This window comes from Symphalangus syndactylus, chromosome 14 (assembly GCF_028878055.3).
Source record: "Symphalangus syndactylus isolate Jambi chromosome 14, NHGRI_mSymSyn1-v2.1_pri, whole genome shotgun sequence".
Classification (NCBI taxonomy): Eukaryota; Metazoa; Chordata; class Mammalia; order Primates; family Hylobatidae; genus Symphalangus; species Symphalangus syndactylus.
The window spans coordinates 111,623,763-111,646,320 of NC_072436.2; the positions used below are offsets into that span (position 1 = coordinate 111,623,763).

The 22,558-nt window shown below is 41.4% G+C and overlaps 1 protein-coding gene and 1 long non-coding RNA gene across 23 annotated transcripts in view; one reads left to right on the forward strand and one right to left on the reverse strand.

Moving 5' to 3' along the window:
- Positions 1-14,876, forward strand: part of LOC134732521 (uncharacterized) — a 28,252-nt gene extending 13,376 nt beyond the window's left edge. For both annotated transcript variants that reach the window (XR_010115794.1, XR_010115793.1), the window contains one exon: positions 104-14,876. This is a non-coding gene — a long non-coding RNA (uncharacterized lncRNA). The remainder of the gene's footprint in view (positions 1-103) is intronic.
- RBFOX1 (RNA binding fox-1 homolog 1) overlaps positions 1-22,558 on the reverse strand; it is a 2,507,416-nt gene that overhangs the window by 424,800 nt on the left and 2,060,058 nt on the right. The gene's annotated exons all lie outside the window — the stretch shown is intronic.

Sequence of the window (22,558 nt, forward strand, 5' to 3'; positions counted from 1 at the left end):
ATAAATAATCACAGAATGAAATGTGCATCCTTGTATGTTTTGCAATATTGAGATGGAGGCGAGGATGATAGCACCTCTGTGTGTTTCTGTTTATTCTTCACAGGGGTATTGCTGGGTACATACCGATAATACTACTTTACCCACAAGCATGCTGAGACTCAGAAGGCTTAGGTAAGCTGTCTGCTTCTAAATGTTACAGCGAGTGTTAATAGTGACTTCCTTGTCTATTTTCTGTCTAACCTCCACACCCCCGACCTGTACACAGCGGCTTGCACATGTCCTATGAGAATGGTATTTTCCCCCCTTAATGTTGCATCCTCATCACCTTAGAATAGCACGTGGCTTACTGTAGTGGATGCTTGTTAAATATTAGTTGAGCGAATGAGAAAATTTGAAAATGAAAATATTAGTCCTCTTCCATTTTCATGTTTCTGAGATTCATTTAATTTACTAGTTGGTTAATGCATTTATTCAATCGTCAGCTACCTTTTGAAAATAGTGTCTGTGCGAAGCATGGTGCTGGCCTTGGAGATACAGTGGTCAACTAAGAAAGGACATGGAGCTTACATTCCAGATTAATGAGATATTTTAAGGTCACCTGGTTAAAAAATTACCTTTTGTATCTCAGTATCAGTGTGCGAACCAGCATCTTCTCAATAGCAGGCAACAAATTAAAATACTGATATGAATTGGATTATGAGGCTAATTGAAAACAATATTAGCTATCCATACTCCCAATTTCAAATATTGGTGTTCATCAAAATAGCCTCATTTTCTCACTAATTGCCTTTATGATACATGCTTCATATTTGAAGTCATAAAATGTATCTTTTATCCTGCTCCTTTTATCTCTCTTATAGATGGAATTTCCTGTAACATTTATTTCTAAAATGGTTTCTACTGGTGTAAATGTATGTATGTATTTGAGAAAGTGGTTTGCCATGTAACCCTGGGAAGCACAGATTATAGGTTTACTCTCCTATGAAAGAAAAATAATAAGAATTAAAAGAGCTTATTCTGGGGCCACAGAGTTTATCCTAACCTTGTCCTACCTTCTTGATAATGAAATGGATGATAAGGACTGGGGAGACAGACCTCCTGGTTCTGAATCTTTGAACTACAGCAGACTAGCTCAGTGGCTTTTGGCAAGTTATTTAAAACTTCCTGAGTCTTGAGTCCTTATTTATAAATGACACAAGCATGAATATTTTTATCTCACAAGACTAAATTTGAGAGCATGGGATAATACACTAAATTTCTTAGTGCAACCCCTTAGCACCTAGTAAGTGCGTAATACATATCAGCTTCAAGGATAATTGTGATAATGATGATGGTGGTGGTGGTGATGCTGATGGTCATGATCACGGTGATGATGATGGTGATGACTATGATTAAAGTGATTGTAATAATGATGGCATTGATCACCATGATGATCACGATTATCATAATGATGGTGATGTGATTATGGTGATGATGATGATGAAGGTGATTGTCATAACGATGATGATGATGTTGATAATCATAATGGTGGTGACAGTGATAGTCTTGTTGATGATGATGGTGATGGTGATGATGATAATGGTGGCAGTAACGTTGGTATCAGTAATGATAATCTGGCTATTGTTGATTGTAAACACAAAAGTAAGGCAATGTACATTGACCTTTGTGGGAAAGACAGCCAGCCCTGTTCTCTTAGGCTAGAAACAAAGGGAGCCACCTCTTTAATTTTTCTAAGGAGAGCCCACTGTTACTTCAAATCTTGCTTTCTCCCTCAACTCTAGTGTTTGACTAAGGAAGCAATTGTAATACCCATCATCATCCTGACTGCTTTTTCTTCTTTATAACTGAGCCACAGACATCTCTAAGGAGGCTCTCTTATATAGCAGGCAGGATCTGGCATGAGTGTTCTTCTGGGTAACTCTGTGGGATGTTAATAATTTATGATCTCTTTAGTGAAAACACTAACCTCCAGGGTGCCCATACTTCCTCTAATATCACTCAGATTCTCAGCAGGCTGTGACTCTCTTTTCTCCAACCCCTGCCTCTCACCAGACAAATGATTCCAATGTTGTTCCCCTGCATAGCCAGTGTCCTATCAAGATGTACACACAAGTCCAAGAAATATTTTAAGAAGTAACAACAAAGTTTTTGTTTTTTCGTTTTTTTTTTTTTGTTGTTGTTGTTGTTGTTGTTGTTTTTTGAGATGGAGTATTGCTCTATCACACAGGCTGGCGTGCAGTGGTGCCCTCTCAGCTCACTGTAACCTCCATATCCTGGGTTCAAGTGATTCTCCTGCCTCAGCTTCCAATGTAGCTGGGATTATTGGCATGTGCCATCATGCCTGGCTAATTTTAGTATTTTTAGTAGAGATGGCATTTCATCATGTTGGCCAGGCTGGTCTCGAACTCCTGACCTCAAGTGATCTGCCCAGCTCAGCCTCCCAAAGTACTGCGGTTATAGGTGTGAGCCACTGCACTGCGGCCAGTAATAGCAAAGTTAAGAATTACTTAGCATTTACTGTGTGGTAGATACTATGCCAAGGGTTTTATATTTATTATCTTATTTCATCTTCCTAGAAATCTGATAAACGAGGTGATATGACTCCTCCCATTTCACAGGTGAGTAAGCTGAGGGTGACGGAAGATAAATAACTTATTTAAATGTATACCCTGAGGCCCTAACTCAGGTGAGTGTGATTTTCTCACCTTGGATCTTCTACTTTATTGCATGATGCATTCCTTAAATGGTTTTCCAAGTAGAATGTCTGAAAGTTGAACAATTGCTGTGAGAGTTCTCTGAGAGTGCGTTCTTTCTCCAGAAATTAAATTGAATTACAGGATCCCAAACTACAGTTCAGGTAGATGCCGCCTCCCCAGGGCGCTTGTGGGTATCTTAAACCACCCTAGGATTTCCCTGTTATATGGAAACCAGGGTGAAGGTAGAAAAATCTCAGGCCTTGATCCAACATCTAAAGGAGACCATGTTACTGTTCTGCTCCTTCCCTTCCACAGAACATGAGGAAAACAGATCTCAGCCTGCAAATACACATCAGATTGGTTTGGATTTTTTGTTCAACAGCCAGTCACACATCACTCATTTCATTTGGGCTACATCCTCACAAACTATGTGTATTTTGAAAATACACATAGGGAAAAACACTTTAAGAAGCAGAAAAATGTACACAAAATGTGGGGGGGAAGGTAATATGCAAATCCATACTTTTTGGGTAATACCCCATATATGTAAAATCTATCATAAACTAATTTGTGTTATCCAGTTCTAAACTTATCTCTTTCTAAATTTAAACCTATAGATCTACATAGATATTTTCAAAGCTTTGAGGAAACACCCAAATGGGGTGTTGAGAGGTGACTTTTATCATTTTTTAAAATTGTCAATCAATCCAAGTTTTTAATAATGAACGTAAAGTACTTTCGTTATAAGGAAAAATAAAGGTTTTATCTTCTTCCATTTAAGTAGCCCAAGTCACAGACTGAAAACACTTCTTGCCTATTACACCCCAGGTCAGAGCATCACCATGGCCTGTGGGGAATAAGGGCTTGGTCCACCAAGGATCAGCTTGCACCTACTCGCTGTCCTGGCCCTTTAGAGCTAGTTTGATGGTGATTCTAGAAAGAGAAAGAGAGCACCCTGGCATAGCTCCTGCACACTGCTGCTCTCCATGGAATCCTAATTATAGTCACCAAAGAAGTTTCTTTCTTGTCTCTCCAGGTCCTGTGTGACAGCTCATCATTCTGGTGGCATCTTCGTCGGGAAAACCTCATTTCTATTTTTATTATGAGGACTGCTTGTCTTTACTAGCTCTTTGTACATAGATCAAGACATTATGAAGACCTGCACTTTCCTCGGGCATATGAGAATCACTAATTTTCTCTCTCTATTAAGTACTGTGCTAACTCCACTGGCTTCACCAATATTTATGTCACACTCTGGGACCATGATGATCCTGGAACAAAGTTAACCTCTTTTGTGCCACACATCCTCACACTCCCACAGCTTCTATCATGCATTGCCTGCGCTCATGTTCAATGAGGAAAGTGGTTATGTAGCTTCACCCCGACCTATTTAAGCAGTACCTTCTTTAAAGTATGAAGCCCAGGGCCAGGCATGGTGACACACACCTGTAATCCCAGCACTTCGGGAGGCTGAGGTGGGTAGATCATCTGAGGCCAGGAGTTCAAGACCAGCCTGGCCAACATGGCTAAACCCGGTCTCTACTAAGAATACAAAAAGAAAATTAGCCAGGCATGGTGGCGGGCACCTGTAGCCCCAGCTACTTGGGAGGCTGAGGTGGGAGAATGGTGTGTACCCAGGAGGCGGAGCTTGCAGTGAGCCGAGATCATGCCACTGCATTCCATCCTGGGTGACACAGTGAGACTCTGTCTCAAAAAAAAAAAAAAAAAAAAACCACGAAAATTAGCCAGGCATGGTGGTGGGCACCTGAAATTCCAGCTACACAGGAGCCTGAGGCAGGGAGAATTGCTTGAACCCGGGAGGGGAGGCTGCAGTGAGCTGAGATGGCATCACTGCACTTCAGCCTAGGTGACAGAGCAAGACTCCATCTCAAAAAAAGTAAATAAGAAGGTATGAAAGTATGAAACCCAAATTCCCACTCTGACACTTTTGAGTATTTTCACAAGATAGGCTTTTATTTAAAGAAATAAAGCGGCAAGAATCTAGACCCTTGGGATCCTGTGAAGCCACGTGACGTTTGTACGATGCTGAAGGTGGAAGGATGTGAAACTTCCTCATGTCACCCTCAACCAAAATCATATCTTACAATGGCGATTGTGCTACAAGGGTTTACCTATTAGAGCTTACTCCATGCTAGACATTCTGAACATGATTTACATACATTATTTCATTTAATCCCTATGCCAGCATTGGTATTCATGCATTCACTCATTCATTCCTTATTTAAATCATCTATAAATATTTATAGAGTGGTAAATTATGTTCTAAGAATTGTACAGTGTTCCCAGTATGCTGATTAAAGATACAAACAAGCAGACAAACAAACAAAACTCAGTCTACTTACCCGGCTGGAACTTAAAGTCTATTGGCAGAGACACAGTTAAAAATCAATCAGTTTCTTATAAAACTCATGTCCTAACATGTTCTTTCTTGAGCCCGTATCTCAGAGAAATGAAAACTTGTGTTCACACAAAAATCTGCACTTGAAGATTTGTAATAGTTTTATTTATAAGAACTAAATCCAGGGATTAGTCCAGATATCCATCAACAGATGAACAGTTAAACAAACTGTGGTACATCCATACCATGGAATACTACACAGCAACGAAAAGGAATAAGTTGTTTATACACACAGCAGTTTCAATGAGTCTCCAGGGAATTATGTTGATCAAAAAATATCAACGCCTAAAAGTCAGGTACTACCTGGGTCCATTTCTTGAAATGTCCAAGCTTTTAAATGGAGAGAAGATTAGTGTTTGCCAGAAATTAGGAAGTGGGAGTGGGAGGGGGGGTAGTTGTAAAAAGAAAAACAGAAGGCATCCAGTGGTGATGGAAATGTTTGTTATCCTGACTGTGGTGTTGGATGCCCAAACCTACATGTGCCGTAAAATTGTATAAAACCAAATACAACTACCACCGCTGCACACACACACACACACATACACACACACAATTAATGCAAGTAAAACTGGGGAAATTTGAATAAAATCAGTGGGTTATACCAACATCAATATCCTAGATGTGATCACTGTACCTTAATTTTGCCAAATGTTACCATTGGGGAAAACTGTGTAAAGGGAACATTGGAACTCTCTGTATTATTCCTTACAGCTGCATGTGAATCTGCAATTATCTCAATAAAAATTCCAATTAAAAATCAAATTACACAGTTAATTTTCTGAGGCCCACTGTGGTAAATGCTATAAAGGAAAAGAACAGGTTGCTAAAATAAAAAAAAAAAAAAGTAAGGAATCTATAGATAGCAAAGGGCTGGATTGAGACTGAGGGTGAGGGAAGGCTTTTCTGAAGAGGCGGCATTTCATTGGGCAATGGAGGGACGAGGCGTTGGCGAGGAGAAAGGTGGGTGGGAAAATGTTCCAGAAAAGGAAACAGTGTGTGGCAGGGATGTAAGAAAGGGTGTGCAAGCTCAGGCAATAGAGAAGGAACATCCAGTACAAGAAGGCAGTGGCCAAAAGATGAGGGGCCATCTTAAAGCTCTAACACCCAGGCAGTGACCACCCTGAACTTGTGCAGAGTTATTATTTTGCCATTAATTCTGCTGCAATCCAGTAAGGCACAGATAAACCGTGAGGTCGCACAGCTAGGAAGTATCAGATCCAGGCTTAAACACCCAAACTACTACTCTGTCCTCTGCCTCTCTTAAAAAACATCTTTATGAAGTTAAAAAGGGTCAGGAATGGTGGCTCATGCCTGTCATCCTAGCACTGTGGGAGGCTGAGGTGGGAGGACTGCTTGAGCCCAGATCGAGATCAATCTGGACAATATAGCAGGACCTCATCTCCACAAGAAGTTAAAAAATTAACCGGGCGTGGTGGTGAGTGCCTGTGGTCCCAGCTGCTCAGGAGGCTGAGGTGGGAGGATTGCTTGTGCCCAAGATTTCAAGGCTGCAGTGAGCTGTGATAGTGCCACTGTACTTCAGCCTGGGATACAGAGCAGGAGTCTATATCTTAAATGAATGAATAAAGTTAAACATAAACATACTTCTCAATCCAACAACACCACTCTTAGGAATTTACCCAGGAGAACTAAGAATTGTTATACAGAATTACCTGTACATAAATGCTTACAGCAACTGTTTCATAATCAGCAAAAACTGGAAACAACACAACTGCCCTTCAACTAGTGAATAAACTATGGTGCATCCATACAATAGAAGGCTACTCAGCAATAAAACGGAAGAAAGAACTACTGATACATGCAACTACCTGGATGAATCTCAAAATCCATTACACAGAGATAGGCAGGCCAAAAGGCTACCTACTTCTGATTCCATTTGTAGGACATTCTGGAGACACCAACACTATAGGGACAGAAAAGAGATTGGCAATTCCCAGGATCTAGAGTTGGGGACTAACTATAACCAGTCCCTAGGAAAGTTTTTGGAATGACGAATATGCTCCAAATCATGTGGATGCTGGTGGTTGTTACATCACTGTATGCACTTATTGAAACTTGAAGAACTGTGTGCTAAAATGAGTACATTTGACCATGTGTAAATTATGCCTCAGTAAACCTGACTTTGATGCAATGATCTGATGAGATGATCTAGATCAAGACCAGAAGAGATCCTTTCTCACTTCTGGCAAGCTCTGGGTGACCCTAGGAAGCAACAATATGAAAGTCTTATTTTAGAAGATGCCAAGTAAGAAAAACTGAGTAAGGATACAGCTTCTGTGCAGGGTGAGGCTGAGTGGTGTTTACGGAGAGGCGATCTAGGGGACGGAGATACAGAATGTCGAGGGTGTTTCCCTGGCCAACACAGAGGGGAGGTGTTATGGAAGTGCCAACCATTTTCCTCCACCCATACCACTTTCTTAGCAAATTCATACACCCTTCCACCACGTAAGAGGTACCATCATCTACCTAGTGAGCTCCCCTAAATCTTTCCAGCTGTGGGAACTCATGGGGGACACTGATCCATGTTGGTTCAATGAGATCTTCTCCCTCTCAGGAATGCTGGATTGGAGTGTAGAGACTGCGGAGGCAGACTGGGGGACCAGGCAGGAAGGCCATGAAAAACTGAAAGCTAGACCAAGCACTAGGGGATGAATGAACAGAGAGAGACAACCAGAGGGAGGCCCACAAAGTCAAAATGCTTAATCCACCACTATCGAAAACCATGTGGAGATTCCTTAAAGACCTAAAAGTAGAACTACCATTTGATCTACCCAGAGGAAAAGAAGTCATTATACAAAAAAGATACTTGCACATGCATATTTATAGCAGCATAATTCACAATTGCAAAAATGCGGAACCAACCCAAATGCCCATCAATCGATGAATGCATTGAAGAAACTGTGATACACACACACACACACACACACACACACACACACACACACACGATGGACTACTCAACCATAAAAAAGTAATGAATTAATGGCATTTGCAGCAACCTGGATGAGATTGGAGACTATTATTCTAAGTGAAGTAACTCAGGAATGGGAAACCAAACATTGTATGTTCTCACTTATAAGTGGGACCTAAGCTATGAGAATGCAAAGGCATAAGAATGACACAGTGGACTTTGGGGACTCAGGGAGAAAGGGTAGTGAGAAAGGGTGGGAAGGAGGTGAGGGGTAAAAGCCTACAAATTGGATGCAGTGTATACTGCTTAGGTGATGGGTGCACCCAAATGTCACAAATCACCTGTGAAGAACTTACTCATGTAATCAAACACCACGTGTTCCCCCAAAAACCTGTGGAAATATTTTTTTTAAAGAATGATAATGGGGAAAAGAAAGCTTAATCAACCAGAGAACAGACAGCAGAAGCCTCCAGGTAGAGGGTGCAAGAGCAAAAGACAGCAGAAAATCTGCCTGGTAACTTTTAATATCCATGTATTTCCCCATATTTCATGCAATTGAGTTTTGTGAAATATTTTTTGATTCTTATAACGAGATATCTTCAAACAGGGTGAGTTTCTGTTCCTTACAATTAAAGAATTCCTAAGACCCTGTGCCTTGCAATGAGTTGGGGGTGAACAAATATCTGTGGCACCCAGGAATAAATGAAATCCCCTTTGCAAACGCCATTACTTGTTCCTCTGTTAGTCTGAGCAAATGCCGGAAAGAAAACGTGTTTGGGGCGGTGCGTGGTGGATTCTGTCCTCCTTTTTAGAAATCGCTTTAGTAGGCCGGGTGCGGTGGCTCACACCTGTAATCCCAGCACTTTGGGAGGCTGAGGTGGGTGGATCACCTGAGCTCAGGAGTTTGAGACCAGCTTGGGCAACAAAGAGAAACCCTGTCTCTACAAAAAATACAAAAAAATTGCCAGGTGTGATGGCATGTGCCTGTGGTCCCAGCTACTCTGCAGGCTGAGGTGGGAGGATTGCTGGAGCCCAGGAGGTAGAGGTTGCAGTGAGCTATAATTGTGCCACTGACCTCCTGTCCAGCCTGGGTGACAGAGCAAAACCTTTTCTAGGAAAAGAAAAGAAAAATAAAAGGAAAAGAAAATAAAAATAAAAGGAAAAGAAAAGAAAGGGAGGGAGGAAAAGACAGAAATAAAGATTATTTTGGTCTGCAGAGAGGAGGTCAAGGTTATCTCCTGGATTCAAACTTAAGCAAACTATAAATAACCCACTTTTCCCTCAATAGACTCTCCCCTGACAGTCACTCAGTTTATGATGACTGATTTGCATATTGCTCTCAGTGTCTGGACACTGTCTTCTCATCTAGACTAGAAACCCCATGAAGAAAAGAACATGCTGTGTATTTTCTCTGTCTTCCAACACCAGATATTGTGCCCAGAAAATGGTAATAAGAATAGTAGTTAACACTCACATAATGGTCTCTGTGTGTGTGTATGTGTGCAATCCTTTTTCACTACAAACTTCGGAGAGATATACAGTGTTAGAACTACCTGTGTTTTATAGAAGAGAGGACTAGGCCAGGCGCAGTGGCTCACACCTGTAATCCCAGCACTTTGGGAGGCCAAGGCAGGCGGATCGCCTGAGCTCAGGAGTTCGCGACGAGCCTGGGCAACACGGTGAAACTCCGTCTCTACTAAAATACAAACAATTAGCTGGGCGTGGTGGCGGGTGCCTATAGTCCCAGCTCTGGGGAGGCTGAGGCAGGAGAATCGCTTGAACCCGGGAGGCGGAGCTTGCAGTGAGCCGAGATAGCACCACTGCACTCCAGCCTGGGCGACAGAGCAAGACTCTGTCTCCAAAAAACAAACAAACAAACAAACAAACAACAAAGAAGAGAGGGCTAAAATATAAAGCAGGCAAGTGTTTTGGCACAAAGTCACCTGGCTCTCACATAATAAGGGAAGCAACCCATCTGCCTCCAAGTGTATGCTAAACTACCCCCTAAGCAGAAGCTCATTAAATACACATGCAATTGCACTGGGGGCGGTGGCTCACGCCTGTAGTCCCAACAGTTTGGGAGGCTGGCACAGGCAGATCACTTAAGGTCAAGAGTTTGAGACCAGCTTGGCCAACACAGTGAAGCCCTATCTCTACTAAAAATATAAAAATTAGCCAGGTGTGGTGGCACACACCTGTAACCCCAGCTATTCAGAAGGCTGAGGCAGGATAATTGCTTGAACCCAGGAGGCGGAGGTTGCAATGAGCCAAGATTGTGTCACTGCACTTCAGCCTGGGTGAAGGGGACTCACTCTGTCTTGGAAGGAAAGAAGGAAGGAAGGAAGGAGGGAGGGAGGGAGTGAGGGAGGCAGGGAGCCAGGGAGGCAGGGAGGCAGGGAGGCAGAGAGGGAGGCAGGGAGGGAGGGAGGGAAGGAATCACATGCAATTGACTCAAGAGGCCCAGAGTAGCTGCCATTATGTACTCTTTCTTTAGTGACTATAAATATGGCCATAGGATAGTGGTTCTCAAGCAGGGGGTGATTTTGCACCCCAGGGGATACTGGACAATGTTTTGACTCCAAGAGGAAAGGGTGTTACTGCTGTCTTAGTGGGGAGAGGCCAGGGATTTTGCCAAACATCCTACAATGGATAAAACTCGTGTCAATGTACTATCAATCTGGTCCAAAACGTCAGCAGGGCCCCTCTAGAGAAATATGTTCTAGGATGCCAGGTGACTGCCCCAGCCACTCTGTCCTTACGTGGGGAGGGCTCTCCGAAGGTAGCTGCCCTACTGAGATGTCACTCAAGCTTGTCCCTGGACTACAGCCATAGTGGCGTTTATCACATGATGATCTCCACGTGGACTCCCTGTCACAGAACCTAATGGCAGAGGCACATGGGCCTCCCTCTTATCTACCAACACCTTATTATTCTCTTTGGACAAAGGTGAGGTGATCCTGGGGATCCCTTAGACATTGTGCAGATACTGTGAATGTCTTTCTTAACCAACAGGTTGGGGATGACCTACTCTTAATAGTCTTAGGGTCTGTGGTGGGAGAAGAAGGACTGTATTCTGGAAGGCAGAACACCCAGATCTAAGTGAAGCTGGGGAAGTTACCTAAGTCCTCTGAAACACAAGTTTGCTCATTTGCAATGAAGACAAGCCTGGATGGATGAGGAGAACAGCTGAATTCAGTCAAGGTGTACATCATGTTTTCCTTCGTGTTTGCAAAGAACCAAAACTCTGTGGTCAATGAAGTCAAACTCGGCCAGGATTCACAAGCTGGCTCTCTTTCCATAGCAGGCACAATCTGTTTTGAATACAGATCCAATCGCAGAGGGAACAAAACACCCTCAGAGCAGTTGATGTGGCTCTGGCCATGGAGTCAGCAAATGCAACATCTGCCGATATGGCCACCTTGGCTGCCATATTTTTACCAGGCCCACTGGTTTCTCAAAGGTCATACCTGATCAGGACCATAATGAGCCAATGATCAATTTCCCTTTCAGTCCTCATGAGTCCTTGAGGGCTGGCTCTTTAGAGATAGAAAGCTTGGCCATTTCTGGAAGTTGCCTTTCCTTGTGGGATTTCACATAAGAGAAAGAGGAACTCTAAGCTCTTTCCAGAGAAGCACTCATTCAGGTCAGGCAACATCAGGGCGAGCTTACATCGCACATTATGCCTGGTCTGCTAGTTCAGAGAATGATGTGACCACAGATAGCCTGACGCCCCCAGCTCACCTCCATGCCAGGCCATCCCTCCTCTCTGTTCACATAACATTTTATTTTGACGTCTAATGTGGCCCTGGCTATAATATAGTATTAGCCTGTCACTTTACCCCAAAGCCAGCGAGCACCAATAGGACAGGGCTGGTTTCCGTGGCCACTGCAACCTGGACGCTGCGCTCATGCCTGAGTGTGGTGAGGACTCAGTAAATGCCTGCTGAATAAATGAATAACAGAAAGCCTGGCCTACGCACAGAGAAATGAATTCAAGAGCAAAGCCCCAAAGAGACCACCTGGTGAAAAGCAGAAAATATCATTAACTGAAAACAAGACATTTCTGAGAAATCCGCGTTTCAGCTTTACCAGAGAGACACTGTACCACTTTGCCCAAGTGACATGTTATAAACAGAGAAAATGCAGCATTTATTTCTATTACACTGAAGCTTCCTCTGTGTAAGTCAGAGAGGGTAGGCACTCAGCATGGGGTCCCCCATGGCCAAAGATCCATGTTTAAAAAAAAAAAAAAGAAAGAAAGAAAAGTAAAGAAATATATTTAAAAAAACAAAAGAATCTCCAGAAACCTATGTCACTTTTAGAATCAGATAAAATAGGACTTTTTATCCATCTGTCATCAGTCTTTAGATTTTCAAATCCAGCTCCTAAGAGAAAAATAATCAAATATTTTTTAAGAAAAAAAAAAAGCCAGAAGAAAGCAATTGAACAATCAAATTTTAACTATCTTCACTCTCTAGCCCTGGTCAGAATAATTCCCTTTCGACAAGATAAATTTAGGCTGAGAACAAGACAGCCTTGGCCCAGCTCCATAACTCATTGGCAGCTTTAATCTTCAGAATGAATATCAGTGTACATTTCAGGTTTTATTGCATTTTTTAAACAAATGGTATTTTAAGTTCAAAGTGAATACATCATGAGTTGGCAATTTGTAATATGTTTTCACTGAAAAGGAAATAAAAATAAAATTCCTTTAGACTTTTTGTCATGAATTGCAGACTTGCAAAAAGACTGGTTATAGAGAATGTAGGATAGGAAAGGATACAAACAGAAGTCAATATGAAATAAATGCATCCCACAGACAGTCATGATAAATTTTACTGAACACTAAAAGGATGAATACACTTTCTTAAAAGGATATGCTGGCAATATTGGACAGATCTATATGATGTAAATAAATATATTTAGTCAATCATCTAAATGGTTGGCCTTCAAAATGTCCAACACCCTCTGGCTTGCGAATGTCACATATACATAGTAATCTTTACGTAGATATTTTGATCTTGGGTAAATTTAAGACTTGACCATCTAGAGACGCTGACGGAGGTTTGATCTCTCTTTAAGCATTATGGAACACATGTCTAATTAGCTGGCATACTTGCAATTCAATCAAGGGGTTTGTGAATAGGCACACATTTGCAACTGGGCAGTTCGTTGAATGTATATACCAAGTATAACCATATCAACCATTTCCAACTTAAAACCATGTGCATGGAATTTACCTTACAATTTTGGAAACCAAGCAGAGCCAAACACCACTATGGATTCATTAAGCAACCAATTCAGCTGCGTATGGAATCAACTGAATGATAGGTTATGCTAACATTATTCTTCATCCACCACCAATAAGGAGCTGACATAGAATTCTTGCCTCTTTTCACTAAAATACTAATGTCTTAGTATCCTTTTTTTTGCCTGTCATTTTCTCCTACTAGACTTTCATACCCTTTTTCTTCTCCAGTTAGTCACTTTCTTCTTTAATAAGAATGTCTCTAGAAGAGCTGCAAAGTGTTCTCAAACACTGAGGTGGGAATTCTTATGTTAACTAGTACACTAATTTCATTTCAACTGATATTTCTGTTTTCTATGTTGGACTAAACTTCCTCATGCTATGCTAAATAAATATCTTGACCATTCTTTGCCTATAGAAGTCCTTGGCTTTGATTTTTGGAGGGGTATCTGCCCTGGTAGACTTCTCTCAAGCTTCTTGGGCCTTTAAGGAACCCTACTACTGAGGCTAAGAAGTAATGAGCTTTCAGGTTTAAATACCTGGATTTTATGAACATCTAGATTATTAGAACATCTAGTTTAGGATCCCAGATTATGAACATCTAGGTTCAATTACCACTAGCTACACTGACGATTGGGGCTTCATCCCAATTAAATGGTGTCTTATTCACTTTGATTATTAGAATAACTTTCTTCTGGTGGCACAGAGAATATACAACATCCCACCCAGAGATGGGTGGGAGATGTAGGCAGGCAATTCAGAAAAGGTTTCCTAAAGAAGGAGATACCTACATACAAACCACATTGGATCTTCCCTGAGTAACCATAGATGCATTGCAGTAGGATATCATGATATTTTGCTTCTGAAAATCCATCCTCATCTTTGTTAATAACCAACAGATACCATTCCTCCAGGATGAATAACGTGAAAAAAAATCATTAAATAAAAGTCGGTTAATTGCATTTCTTAAGAAATCCAACTTTTTAATGTTTCTTCTGAGAAGAGAACAGCAGTATAGTCAAAGGATCAATTATCTTTCTTAAAAAAATGCAGAATACAATGTTTGCTATTCTTAAAGGGCTGCAGACAAATTCCCACTTCTTTCAATAAGAATAACTTGAAAAAGATGCAAAGTTATACCATCTACAATTTGCTGCACACAAGCTGCTTTTGATTATATTGCCTCACAAACTAGATACTTTGCTGGGACGCATCAAACTGTTTATCACTAAACATCTGACGTTCCACTCAGATAATTTACACATAATTAGACAGAAGCCCACACTTCTGAGCAGCAGCATTACCTCCTTTCTAACGGACTATTCTTAAGAACATTTTTGGGAGCATAATGAGTATTTTATGAGGATTTGTAATCAGTCTTAACGTAGGTGGGAACAAAGGTGAATTACTCCTCAACACGATCAAATCATTACATAACTCAGTGCAGAATAATGATGAACTGAGGTTGGGAGAGGTAACCTGCCCAGGAATTTGGAGGAGTTAGGAAATTCTGGTCTCTTCCAGAGGCATACAATGAATTCAGTTATCCCCTAGGAGGCAGAAAAATTAAAAAAAAAAAAAGAATCAGTCAAGGATAGAAGCCTCCTACTTAGATTTCCCTACCCTTTGCTTGCTATCAGGGAACGAGATAAAAAGAGAGAATACAGAGGAAGGAAGAAAAACTAATGGTATTTTCTATCCACAGAGTCTTTCATCGTCCTAATGGATGCCCAGGCTCTTCGGGGTCTAGCCTTGTTTTTTCGGGACATCTGTCCTAGGACACAAACAAACCTAGCTGCCTCCAAAGAGACTGACATCACTCAAACTTACAGAGCCATCAGGGAGGAGAGGAACATTATGGGGCAAGGGGCAAGTTATCACCATTTCATGACACAAAGGCTGCAGCCAGAAATAGCTCAGTCCCTGGATACTGCTTCACTCTGCAGCTTCACTTCAGACTTGGCATGGTCCCTCCAAGGGGTACTTCAGAATCACCACCTTGCAGGGTCTCTTTAAATCTACAAACCTGTTTTGTCTGGTTTCCATTTATGGACAAAGAAGTATGTTTAGGAGTTTCTTTACTGTCTTTTCAACCAGAAATGATCTGTATCATGTTTTCTGAGTGAAATTTAGGCAGTGTATAATCTCAGCTATCTTCAGTGTATATGATGACACACTTCGTGGTGTCGTTGTTGTTTGGAGATTACTTCTAAGTGGAGTCAGCAACACTAAGTCTTACAGCAACCCCTGGGGCTGCCTCTCAGATCCTTCTGCACAGGTCGGAGCGGACATTCTCTACAGCCTCGTCTACCTCTAAACTAGGCAACATGTAAAGCTATACCTTCAAGATGATCCCTTTAAGGCTGTAGGTCACAAAGTGGATATTTTGATGTTTCTGGCATATACCATCAAAACAGTGCCTATTAATCTCATAACTATAATCCTGGGAAAGAGTGTGTCCAGAACTCCAGTTATGTTCCCTGAAACAGATAAGCTCATCATTTGCACAGATTTCAACCCAACCTATCATCCAAATTAGCAGGCTTTCCAGAACAGGCTGTCTTTCACTAAAGAAGTCCAGCAATTAGCAACAAGAGCAAAAATACCAAATTCTACACAGTTATGGAAGCATATATATGCAGTTATGTCAAAAATGTATGTATAAGAAAATCCACACCCTACTTATGTTAATGTCTGGTGAGTCATCATTGCTGATAAATGTTTGATAAATGAATGAATGATGAAGCATCAGAAGCAACACACATGTCTAAAATAGGGAAATGGTTAAGCAGAAGGTAACCTATTAACACATTTGAATATTATATAACCATTACAAATCAAGTTTTCATGGAATATCTAATGGCATACCTAGGAAATAGCAATGGCACAATGCTATTTTTGAATGAGTTAGTAGTGTAGCATGTGATCTCAATTGTCTGTTTCCTCCCTTCCTCTCTTCCTCTCTCCCTTTCTCCCTTCTTTCTCTCTTTCCCTCCCTCCATCCCTCTCAGATATAAACAAAAGTTCACAGATCGATGGAGAAGAGGGATCCAGAGCCCTGCCTGCTCAGCACTGCCTTCCTGTCCTCTCTACCACCTCTTGACCACCTGCTCAGATTCTTGAACATCATGGGGTCAATTAGAAGCTAATGCTCTTGGGCAGGTGCAATGGCTCACACCTGTAATTCCAGCACTTTGGGAGGCAGGCGGGTCACTTCAGGCCAAGAGTTTGAGACAGCCTGGCCAACATGGCAAAATCCAGTCTCTACTAAAAATATAAAAATCACCCAGGTGTGGTGGCACACACCTGTAATTCCAGATACTCAGGAGGCTGAGCCATGAGAATCACTAGAACCTGGAAGGCGGAGATTGAAGTGAGCTAAGATTGTCTTACTGCACTGAAGCCTGGGTGACAGGGTGAGACCCTGCCTCAAAAATAAAATAAAATAAAATAAAATAAAATAAAATAAAATAAAATAAAATAAAATAAAATAAAAAATAAAAACTAATGCTCTATCTCAAAAAAATAAACAAAAACTAATGACCTCATCCAACCCTTCAAACTTGGCCCATAAGGAGACCTAGTTCCAGAGAGAAGTGATTAGTTTGAGGTTAGCGTCAGAAGCAAGTACAGAGCAGAGAAGTCCCAAACTCTCAGGCATTCAACTTATGTATGTATTCTCCAAGCTAAGAAGGAAACTGAGTTTGCTAAGCTTGCGTAAAGTTGTGTATGTGTGTGTGGTGTGTGTGTGAGAAAGGTGTGCTTTACAGTTTCATCTCTTCTTTGTTGTGTATCTGTGTGCAAAGCAGTTAAACTTTCTGAATTTCAGTTCTCTCAAGCATAAAATGGGGATAACAAAGCATACCTCCTTTATGAGGCTGTTGTGAAGATTAAATGACTTAATGCAAGTAGTTCCTAACATTACTTGGAACATAGTAGGCACTCAATAAACATTAGCTAATTTTATATAATTTGTTGATGCTGTGACTGCCATCTGAAAGACCGCAGACAGAAATCTCCAGGATAGACAAAGGCATCATAAACAAATATCTCAATTGTTTTCCTGGATTTCATAAAGCCAGTGGGAAAATTCCACACTTAGGTTTTCTCTAGTACTTTGTGTCATTTCAAATATCTAAGTGCTGTATTTTACTTACTGGAAAGGAGAGTCCTTCAACCACTGTTCAGGAACAATCCTTGGGGATTTAATAAAAAGTATTATAGACCAGTAATAATACAGAAAAACGGAAACAATCAATGACATACTAAGAGAATTACATAATACATGTATGTATGGCAGATAATGAAATTATGCAGTGGCAGAGAGAAAGAGAGAAAGGCAAAGCAATGCAGCCCTGGAAAAATAAACAAGTTAATGAACAACACAATGAAATGGGTACAGCGAGTATCTTCTCCATTGTGTTCTGAGGAATGGGGAATTCAGATAAAATTACTAAACATCCTGTATTTAAAAATAAGGTCCATCTTTCACCAGAATAGAGCTTCTCAATTCAAAAGGCAGTTTCTCTTACATTTTCTCATTCATTGTCAAGAAAATCCTGGGACGTAAGTATCTTGTTTGCAACTTTTCCATTGAAAAAATGAAGGCACAAAGAGGTTAACCCACTTGGTCTATGGTACTGAGCTTATATATGCTAAAGCTGGGATTTGCACTTAAGTTATCATCAAATTCCAGGGACCCTTGATGCAGCAGAGAGATTCTAAAATGAAATCATTCTTGTTTAGGTTAGAAGCTAGAAAGGCACCAAGTCATTATCCAGAACATCAGTCCAACGAAAGGTCTCATAAGCATGCAGGAAACGAGCATCCCAAAGACACAGCAGAGAGTGCTGTTTCCAAAACTTAGCATAACATTCTGGCTCATGGATGAGAAAAAGAGGAAGGGAGGGAGGGAAGAAGGAAGGAAGGAAGGAAGGGAGGGAGGGAGGGATGGAAAGAAGGAAGGAGGGGAGGGGAGGGGAGGGAGGGAGGAAAGAAGGAAAGAGAAAGAAAAAGAAAGAAGGAGGGAAGGAGGAAAGGGAGGGAGGGAAGGAGGAAAGGGAGGCAGGGAGGGAGGGAGGAAGGAAAGAAAAGGAAGGAAGGAAGGAGGGAAGGAGGGAGGGAAGGAGGGAGGGAAGACAGGGTCAGGAAAGAAAAGGAAAGAAGGTGGAAAGGAAGGGAGGAAGGAAGGGAGACAGGGAGGGAGGGAAAGAAAAGGAAGGAGGGAAGGAAGTGAGGGAGGAAGGAAGGAGGGAAGGAAGTGAGGGAGGAAGGAAGGAGGGAAGGAAGTGAGGGAGGAAGGAAGGAGGGGAAGGAGGGGAGGGAGGAAGAAAGGAGAGAAGGAAGGAGAGGAGGGAGGAAAGGGAAGGAAAGAAGGGAAGGGAGAGAGGGGAGGGAGGGAGTGGAGGGGAGGATTTTAAAAGAAAACAAGAGTCACTGGTTCTGTGAAAAGAATACAAAGCAAGAGAATGTTCCTGAGAGGTTTCAGGAGCTTCAGGAGCTGTCAATTGTGTCTCTTTCCTCCCTTCCTCTCTCCCTCTCTCCCTTCTTTCTCTCTTTCCCTCCCTCCACCCATCTCAGATATCAGTAAAAATTCACAGATTGATGGAGAAGAAGGATCCAGAGCCCTGCCTGCTCAGCACTACCTTCCCGTCCTCTCTACCACCTGGCAAGTGACAGTTGCCTATAAATATTTGATGAATGAATGAATGATGCAGAATAAGAAGCAACATACATGCCTAAAATAGGGAAATGGGCCAGGCATGGTGGCTGACGCCTGTAATTCCAGCCTTTTGGGATACTGAGGAAGGTGGATCACTTGAGGTCAGGAATGCAAGCCCAGCTTCGCCAACATGGTGGAACCCCGTTTCTATTAAAAATACAAAAATTAGTTGGGCGTGGTGGCACGTGCCTGTAATCCCAGCTACTTGGGAGGCTGAAGCAGGAGAATCACTTGAACCAGGGAGGCGGAGGTTGCCATGAGCCGAGGTGATACCAGTGCACTCCAGCTCTGGGTGACAGAATGAGACTCTTTCTCAAAAAAATAAAAATAAAATAGGGAAATGGTTAAGCAAAGAGTAATCTATTAACATTTAAATATTGCATAACCATTAGAAATCAAGTTTTCAGGAGCATTTGGGGTGTTACAAACTCCGACAATGGGGATATGACGAGGATGTGACCACAAGCCCTTATCACTCTCTCTGCAAAGTGGTATTCTCTATTTCCAAAAACACTATGATGACTTCAAAGAGGTCCGAGTAACAAGAGGGGAATAGGTGGTGATACCACAGAAAAGCAAGCCTGAGGGGATATTTCCGGGAGGACTGGGGCACCCACGGATGTCAAGTAATGGATATGCACAGGGGATGGGTTGTGAGGAAGCCTCTGCCTTGGTCACAGCTTTGAGATTTTTTTTTTTCCTAAGTGAAACCCAGATATTTACAATGAAAGCCTAAGAGACCGTTAGCTATGGATACGGAGAACTACTTTGGCTTTCTAGAAGCAGGACCGACTTTATCCTTAACCCCATGAAATATTTCCTTTTAAATCACTGTTTCCCCACATCTGGCATTTGAGCCATCAGTGGTACATCAGATGATCTTGGTTAGTAGTCACATATCTTCTAAGTTTAGTATTAAGTTGCTTGCATCATTACGCTTCAACTCATAACATCGAGCTTCTAATTACTGTACTAACATGCACGTATCTTTAAAAAAACCAACCAGTTAGACATTTAATACATGATAAACCAGGTGATACAAAGAAACTGGCAAAAATTACAATAGTGGCCCTGGGTCACCAAGGCATCATTGAAGCTTTAAAGGGTCATTTTTAGATGCAGAAGAAAAATCACTGCGTGGATTGGGGAGAGTTTGATACGAGCTCCCCCCCAAGAAATAACAAAGATCCAGTTGTTGCAACCCAGGCCCGTCTTTTTGCAGCTAAGAAGACGCCTGTGAATGTTCTCACATACAAAAAGGACAGAGATCAAACATTAGGAAACACGTGTAGACAAAGGCAAGCATGGGACAGAATGCTCAAGTGCATCCCGTCTCCATTTAGGGGAAAAGTACACTACGAATATGGACGTGAATTTTATATTTAGGCTGCACTCATGATCCTTCAAAAATGTGCACAATGTGACACACTCTATTTCAGGTCTCCTTTAGAACTATGATGCAATGCAGCAAAATAAGGCAGGCTTAAATTACCCAGCAATTTAAGCAGGGCTAATAAAGACACAGGCCCCAACTTGCACATGTGTGTCTTCCAAATGACTCAGCACCCAGCCCCACCATAACCTCTAAGTCTCCATTCCTAACAATGATGGAAAGAGGATTCCCGATGATAGAAAGGATTTTCATTAAAAAATGTTGTTCTTATCAAAAAGAAAAGCTTTTGGGAGTTGGCTCAGAAAGGGAGAAAGTGGGGAAAGTTGATAGGGAAGGAAGAAGAGAGCTACCCAGTTAACAGATGCAAAGTGAAGCATCAGCGGGATTAATCAAATGCAGTCAATTACTGAAATAAACAATAGTGAATGTTTCCAGAGCTTCCGTTTTTAAAGAGAAGGCAGAATAGTACAGGTTTGTCTAATAGTAACTAATTTAGTATTTTCAACACTGAATTTTAAGACCTATTTTCTTTTATCTCACAGGAATAAATATGATTCTAGTCTGTGGGCCAGCAGTGAGCCACCACTGCATTGCAAGAAGGTCTGAACCTGCCCAATGGTACCTGCCCTTATCATTGTTAGGTGTTCTTACTTGTGTTAAACTTCTTAAATTTCCATCCACAAAGGAGAAGCTTATTTGAAATAACAAGTAATTCCGTTTGGTTTTTCATAAAAACCAGACAGATGCTTCCAGGTCATTCACATGTTAGTGTGAATTACTTCAATGAGGCTGCTTTCCTGTTTCACACCTAACTGAGAAGGTCCTCTCAGGTTCCTGCTCCTGCCTAGCGGCAGAAGAGAGCCCTGGCTAACGCTCAGACTCAAGGTTCCCTTTGCCTACACTGGGTTCCCATCTCAGCTCCACCTCTGAACAGGAAGTATTCCTTTCTCAATTTGTAAAATGAGGACAGTAGTATCTACTTTCCACAGTGTTTGACACTCCCGGTAAGAGCATGACATGTGTTTACTCTCGGCATTACGAAACAGACAAGATGAAAAGGGGAAGCTTTAAACAGGACAATACCAATTTTTACCTATCAAATTTAAAAAGTATGTAGTAATACCAAATAATGTTGGTAATGACTAGATTAAACAATATGCTAATATGCTATGGTTACATGGTGTGCAGGGGCACAACCAGTTCAAAAAGCAACATAAAATCTATTCACAAAGTATAAAGATGCTCCTATCTTCTGACCCTGAAATAATACTTTTTAGCATTTAGTCCAAGGAAATATTCAAAAATGTAAACAAAGACTTAAATATAAGAAAATTCTCTGTGACATTATTCTTAATAATAGTAAGGGAGAAAGATAAAAAATTTCTTCAACATCAACAGAGGTGATAACTTTTGGCACAACAGAGCATTATGGAATCATTACATGTGATTTCCCAAAATGATTCATGGCATGGTAAAATGTTCACATTTTAATACCAAATAAAAAATTATAGGATAAATTCTAAAAATTCACTATGAGTCACATAGTGTAAGCTGTTTTCCTCTGTCTGCCACACACACACACACACACACACATACACACACCAAAAAGAGAAATATCAAAATGTTTTAAAAAAGTAATTATTTGGGGGTGATGAGCAGCTAATGGATGATTTTTGCTTTTGTGTTTCTCAGTATTTTTAAATGATCACATGTTGCTTTTCTAAACAGATTTAAAATGGGTTAAAAAGGGTGAATGTGTGTGTGTGTGTGTGTGTGTGTGTGTATGTGTCTATGTCTAGCAGGAAGCACTGAGAAGAGAAAAAGAAAATGTGGAACAAGTCACCAACGTGCTATATATTCTGGAATAACTGGAAATTGCTCAGTGGTTTAAGAATCTTTAGTATTTCATATTTTTTCAGAGGAAGACGAAGGACCATGGGCTGTGAGGGTTCACGTGACCCAGAGACCGATTCTTTTTTTTTTTTTTTTTTTTTTTGAGATGGAAGATGGAGTCTCACTCTGTCGCCCAATCTGGAGTGCAATGGTGTGATCTTGGCTCACTGCAACCTCTGGCTTCAGGGCTCAAGTGGTTCTCCTGCCTCAGCCTCCTGAGTAGCTGGGATTGCAGGCATGTGCCACCACGCTTGGCTA